This window comes from Cydia amplana, chromosome 18 (assembly GCF_948474715.1).
Source record: "Cydia amplana chromosome 18, ilCydAmpl1.1, whole genome shotgun sequence".
Lineage (NCBI taxonomy): Eukaryota > Metazoa > Arthropoda > Insecta > Lepidoptera > Tortricidae > Cydia > Cydia amplana.
In genome coordinates, this window is record NC_086086.1 from 13,231,026 (window position 1) to 13,238,748 (window position 7,723).

Here is a 7,723-nt window from a genome sequence, read left to right on the forward strand (position 1 = left end):
AGAAAAGAATTTACAACTGTTTAAAAGTGGTAATAAATGTGATCTTTGTTTAAATAGTTGTATCACCACGAATGGATTGTCTTCCGCGGTCAATATGGCGTCATCTGTGTAAAATTACGGCTGTGTTGTTTTGGTTAAAAATATATTATTGTACTAAGCAGTGAATAGTGGTTTAATTTTATTAGTATGAATATAACTTGCAATGTATGTTCGGGTCAAATTTTGTCGGCTAAATTAGACACACTTCCCATTATTCGATCTACGAGCCGAAACTTCACATAGACATGTAAGTGACACTGCAATAAATGGGTATTATGGTACCATAGAGCTGATCTGATGATGAACACAGGAGGTGTCCATAGGAATTCTGTGATAAAAACAACGAAACTTGATTGTGTTTGGGTTTGTCACAGATAAGACATCCTCTAGACTGAGCATAGTAACGCCTCTGCCACTTATACGGTAGTTTTACTCCATCTTCGAGTCAATCCCGTGCCGTGATTGGTCCGTGTCTTTGAATGGACCAATCACGGCACGGGATTCGCTCACCTCGTCCCCCCGCACCCCCAAATTTTTGGCAGCATCGGTTTCATGAAATAATTGCTCTAAACTCCGTCTAGAGGATTCCTAGTCTATGGGGTTTGTTTAAATTATCTCTATGAGTATTATGTAGTTACCTGTTGAAAGTAAAGCCAGCGATAAAAGCTTGCTTCATAAATGAAATTTTTGACGAAAAACTTAATTATTATTTTTGTATCTCAATGGCGAGAAACAAGTCTAGTGTATTGCCCGCTTAAGTAAGTAAGTAAGGGTAACATTCCATTTCTGACCGCAGCTGCACTACTGGTACTGAACGCGTCGCAGTTACTGTCAATTTCCATAGTAAAATGAACAGTAGTGCAGCTGCGGTTGGAAATGAACTGTCACCTTAAGACGCACTGTCTGTAGTATCATAGTTAAGGTGACGTTCTGATGTCAGCTGCATTATTGTACCGGCGTCGTTGTTAATTGCCGCCTAATTAATATCTATCAATTTTCTGGATTCATAAAATGAGTGATGTTCGCCACCGCATTTTAAGATTTTTAAGGAGCCCACAGATTACCAACTTGCCGGACGATATTAGCCTGTCAGTTAAACGCAAAAGGTGACAGCTCCGAACAACTGACAGGCTGACATCGTCCGGCAAACTGGTAATCAATGGGCCTCTTTAGTATGAAAATTGGATAGACAATTGCAATCGTTAGGTTAATTCTCACTGCAACAATTTCGAGGATTTATATTTTTCTTTCTGCCAATACAGGATCCAAAACAAGTTTGTAGAATGAAATTGGTATGTCTTAAAAAAGCAAAACGCGATTTGAATTTGAAATTTCAATCCAAGTTCTAACCGATATCGTCATTATTCCGTCTGTATCTACTGTCAGACAATACCGGCTCTGGAGCGGCATTCAGATGCCAAAAGTCTGATGTTGATTTGATTGCGACTTTCTATAGATAGCTCTCGGCCTCTCGCTAAGATAACACCGAATAATCTGTGGAATGTACTGTCGGTCGCGGTATTTTCGGACCGATACGCCTTCAAACCTTCAAGAAAAGAGCGTACTCCCATCTTAAAGGCTGGCAACGCACATGCTAGCTCTCTGGTGTTGCAGGTGTCCATGGGCGGCGGTAATTGCTTACCATCAGGTGATTCGTCTGCTCGTTTACCTATTATATTATAACCCAAAAAATTACTTAGCAGTGACAATGCATACATATCCCATAGTTGACGTAGCACTTGGCATGATAGCTTTAGGGCTACACACTAGCGTCTTTTGAGCGTATGGAAAATGGCGTCGCTGCGCAGTTGCGCCAACGTTGCGTCGAGCAGCAGCCATAGTGTAAGGCCTGAGTGGACGCTCGAGTTGGGCGTGCAGCGGGCGGGGCGTGCGGCGTGCATGTTAAACAAATGCAAACGTATAGTAGCGGCCTTAGTGCACGCTGCTCAAATCACCTGTGAGCCCGACGCCACGCTGCAGGCTCCGCCGAACGCTCCGCCTCGAGCGTCCACTCAGGCCTTACACATAACTAGAGTTGACTAGACGCCGACGCTCGGGAGACGCTATAGCGTGGGGTGGACCTTAGTGTGTTCAGACTCTAAGCGCGATCTGCACTGAAACGAATGTCATATCAATATCATATCATCTAAATCTGATTGCCGCTCCTGTACCGATGTTTTCCAACCACCTGACAGCCCAATTACGAAGAACCGAGACGAACGGGGTTCCGTGGCTCTAGATATTTTGTTGCAGTTATTGTTACAACGTTGCAGACAGAGGTTACGCAAATTGAGTTTGTAGATTGTTAATTTGCTACCGAACCGGATATATGTATTTGGATAGAATGGAAAGACAAAAGCTTTTCGTAGCCGAAAGCTACGGCTTGCATTTTTATTTCTGAGCTTCTGGCGAGGCTTGCGTTAACGCGCGACTCCATATTTGAAGTCTCGCTAGATGTATGGAGTCACGCGCGAGCACTAGTCATGCTAAAGGGTCTGATTGTGACTTGCGCCTTAAATCCGGTCATCTGTTAGTTTTCGGAGGGAACCAAGTGTGAGTTTAAAATCAATCTGCTTAATTTTTCCGTGTTTCTATCCAGAGGTAACTTTCATTTTTCTTAGCATATTTATTGCTTATAAATACCTATAGACACTGGCAGGCAGCGCAAAAACTGAACCATTCAAGGTGTACTTATTATTCAAATGTTGTAGTAGAACTCTACTTAGAATGGATTTTTTTAAATTTAATTGAATAATACTTGCAATTGGAGTTCCAAAGAAGGTCAAAATAGCAGACATATCGAAGTAATATGGCGTTCCATGCCCTAAGAATCCTTATGTTCCATATGCATAAGGACCCTTCTCTGATGGTAAGCGACATATATTAACCAAATGCAACTATTTCACTGAATCCAGTAACTATTGGCACAGTTACTCTTGCCAGTATTTTTCAATCCAGTGACAGATGAGACCGAGCTATTATCAGCCGGCCCGTAGACAATTGCGGTCCCCCGTTATTCCCATCCAGCTTGTTTTTCAGCCTGTAAAAGGTTTCATTTCTGCAACGTAACAAAGGTCAACAAAATTACATATTCAGGTCACACTGGCAATTTATAAGCAATGGATTTATGAATAATAGCGCCGCTCGTCAAAAAGAGTTTTACGTTTTATGATTTTGAAAGTTTATGAAGTACCTAATCTGGAATGTCATCATTGTTTTATGTTCCTGGGTGATTCTGATTACCAATTTGCTGGAGTTTGTTCTGTAAAAGTCAGTGGACGGGAGATTACGGTTGTTAAAATTTCCGTTCAGTTTCGATAGCTGTCTGTTTGGAATTCACACATTTATTTGATATTGAATTTACATGCAATACTTTTGTAATTACTGCCGATGTTGTAACAAAATTATGATCAACTGTTGGATTATTTTAATATTGTTTCTTTTATCACTACATAGCATAAAACAAAGTCGCTTCGCGCTGTTTGTCTGTCCATATGTATGCATATGTATCTTTAAAAATACGCAACAGATTTTGATGTGTTTTTTTCAATAGATAGAGTGATTCAAGAGGAAGGTTTATATATAATTTGTTAATCCATGCGAAGCCGGGGGCGGGTCGCTAGTATTAATATAAATTTAAATAATATTGTTTTTTCGTTGACTTCAAAAGAGCATTTTATGTTAATGTTTACATATTATATATCTTATTAGTATTGAATTTTGTGAGGACGTTCTAAAAGGTAAGGAAAGTTATTCACATATGAGAAGCTATTTATCCTATATTGTTTCTTAGTTTAATTAACAATTCATACGCGATACGTACAGTATGTACGTAGTGCGTGCCAAATAACATACCCGGTATCATCTGGTCCAAAGTTTCTCCGTAACAACCTCCCATAACCTTAAGACGAAACAGGAGCTGATATTTAAATATTTTAGGTAAATATACCCGTCTCGCTAACGGAAGCGGCTCCTAAAACTAATGCGATAAGGACAAGGCGAAAAATCTTGCGTAAAAATCTCAAAAATCGAGGTCTCGTACTCGACTGTTTCCTCCTCCAAATCTTAACCAATCGTAACCAAATTTGGAAATCTAAATGTTTATGAATTTATCTGTGTTGGAACGTTTTGCTTTTTTAGCTAATTGATATCAGTTTTGAATACCACGCCTCTCATTGTGGCATAGTCAATTAGGCCATTTTGGCCATTTTTGAAGGGCTCTTGCGCCAAAAACAAAAATATCCAAAAAAGCAAAACGGTCCGACACAGATATTGACAATATTAATCTGTGTTGACAAAATCATTGTTAGCTTCAAAACCCACGGAGGAAACAGTCGAGTACGTTTGTATGGAGAAATGACCACTCCTGTTGGCTCTTAAGGGGAAGTTTGTCCAATCTAGGCCGTATAATCTCCAGCCATAACGAGTTTTGTTAACAATTTCGATTACGTCACATCACGTTATAAACAAGCAAAGTTATCTATCCTAGCGGCTAAATCTAGAACTAACGTAATTGCGTTCTAATTTTGGTAATTAAAGTGAACAGTGGCGCCATTGTGAAGTGTAAATGTAAGTTTGGTGTGGTTTTACCCGTATTATGACCGGACGATTAGTTTTGGAGTGGGTATAAGTTATTAGCAGATTGATTTGGAGATTTATAATTATTGTAGACTGTGTGGATTTAATGAGACTAGTTGTCTAAATTGTATTAACAAGTCGTAACATAAGTAGGTAATTTATAAACAGACCCACTTTTTTATAGTTCTCGGACGTAAAAATGGTCGCAAAACAAGTCAAGTCAAGCATGCCTGGACTTGGAAAGCAATTGAAAATACAATGTTTTCTATACACACACAAGGAATAAAAATACTCGATACCAGAAACAATTCCACAGCACTCACTCAACTCGACATAATAGCACTTAGTAAAAACAAAGAATTGAGTAGACATAGAGAGCTCACTCCGTACATAAGTTTTGTTACCAAAACGACTATTATTTTCGTAGTCGACATCTAGCGTCAAGTAGCGGAATTATCAGTACTGCTACTCGACACTAGATGTCACATGTGTCGCGACTGTCGAAAAGTATATTGCTCAAAAATTTGCAACTAATATTATAAGCAGAAGGAGTTGAGAATAGAGTTCCGGTTAATCCGGTTATAATATTAGCTGAAAATCGTTGAGCTACTTTCCGTTCGTCGCGACATCTATTGTCGAGTAGCTGTACTGATAATTCCGCTACTTGACGCTAGATGTCGACTACGAAAATAATAGTCGTATTGGTAACAAAACTTATGTATGGAGTGAGCACTCTATGTCTACTTAATTCTCTTTGGTAAAAAACCTCACGGTATAGCTGCTGAGTAAGTAGGTGCTTACACTGCTTACGTTAAATCTCGTAATTATTTTCCTGCTCATTCTTAGGAAAGATTTTCCGTGCTGAATTTTATTACGAGTGGTCCATGAGTGGTCATGCTCCTATTACGAAAATAAATACGGGAATTATTTTATGAGAGATTGTGAGTAATTAGTACGTATTTAAATGTTTTAAGGAGCTTTACGGCTACCATCAGTTTGGCACTGACATAAACGCCATTATTTTTCATGTTATTTCTACTCAGAATCACGAGCTCTTTCTATCCTAATAGGAAAAAAAAGTGTCCTAAGGTTTTTATTTCCATTATGTCACCATTTTTCCTAAACTTTGTATGGCGGTCGCGGTATGGAAAGATCGAAAAATGTATGGAAATTTTGGGACACTTTTTTTCTCCTATTAGGATAGAAAGAGCTCGTGATTCTGAGTAGAAATAACATAAAAAATCCCAAATTTGAAAAAAAAAAGTGTATGGGACAAAAAAAAACGCCCTATTACATAACAGACGAATACACGTCAAATAGACATACTGTTCGCCCCCCTTTTCATTCATTATCATTCACATTCATCCATATTGCTCACTCTTTCTTTCATAAATTTATTCGACCTCATTTTTCATATCACCCGCCTTTTGCCGACCTTTCTAACCGCGAATAAAAAGTAAATAGGTCATTGCTGTCATTGAGAAAAAATAATACGTCAATCCAAAATAAAATACAATTATCCTCGTGAAGTTATAAGCAGTGAAAAGAGAACGGAGAAAGTAGAAGAAATAAAATGAACCACATGTCTGGCGGCCGCCGAAACCAGTCTAAATTATATCCAAGGTAAGGTTCGCCCAATTAATCTCATAATTTCTTTCATACATATTAGCCATAGGCATTATCTTCGGGCTGCGCTCCTGCCGCTGGTCCTTAGAAATCTTTATCCGGGTAACAGACGAGTACGTTTGTATGGAGAAATGGCCACTCCTGTTGGCTCTTAATGCGGTTCACAGAATACATCTACTTATCAAGTTTCAACAGTATAGTTCTTATAGTTTCGGAAAAAAGTGGCTGTGACATACACGGACAGACAGACATTATGACGAATCCATAAGGGTTCCGTTTTTTGCCATTTGGCTACGGAACCCTAAAAACCGCTATGCCCATGCGGTTAAAGATTTGTGTTTGCTTAAGTCTCAAAAATAGTTATTCGAAATATTTTTATGCGTTAAGGCAATATATATTTTTTCTTTTATTATAGAACGTTAGAAAAAAAATATCGATCAAACTTTTCTAAATTAGGTACTCCCATTTACATGTCCCGGTGCTGTTCAATGCTTGGACGAGAATAAGGCAATTTTAAGTACCTAATAATTCTTGCTAACCTCACTTAACAAAGAAGAAAAGAAAAACCTAGGTAATCTAATAAAACGTCGAGCTAATAAAGAAAATTCAAGCGTCAACGGCTAAAACATTATAAGGACTCTGAGCACCTGAACTCGAACCTTCGACCTTCGGGCCCGATTCGGATTTTGAAATAAACATCTATTAGATATCTTTTAGACATCACCAAGATACGATAACGATATGTTTAAGATCTAACCTGTCAAATTTGACATTTCCGCGATTCTGGAGATACTCTTGAACGATTTCCACGAGATATGACTTAGAGATCCAATTCACATCTAATAGATATCTAACTTTATCTAACGTAAAAGTGACATCGGTTGCCCGAATTGCGCTGCAAAAGAAAACTAGTTGATATCTAAACTATGAACTATCTAGAATGGATCTAGTACGTGTCGTCTCTTGTGAATATCTTGAAGTTCGAATACGGCAGGAAGTTCCGTAAGTGCCTGATGTAAAGTGAGTGAACAATGGCCAGCAAGTTGCTCGGCAAATATTCTCAAGTCGGCATTTAAGCCGAATCACGTCAAAGTGAAAGTTTAATCGGGAATCTTCGTCGCGCACAGCGCAGTGCCAGCTAGTCCACTTTAACTAAAAACAGTTCGTCTCGGTAAAGTAAAGCAAAGCAAAGCAAAGCAAAGCAAAGCAAAGCAAAGCAAAGCAAAGCAAAGCAAAGCAAAGCAAAGCAAAGCAAAGTAAATTCCTTATTTGCGTTAAATATGTTTGTGTTTGCATTCTTTATTTGCATGTAATGTCGATTTGTCTCTTTTGTTGTTGATATTTAGGTTTACCAGGAGCCATTTTGATATCGCACTCATCTTATTATTATAAAAATATCTATAGGTCTATAAAAGTATCTAGGTATTATAAAAGTATCTATTACAAGTAAGTAACGTGAAAATAAAATCAACTTACGTGT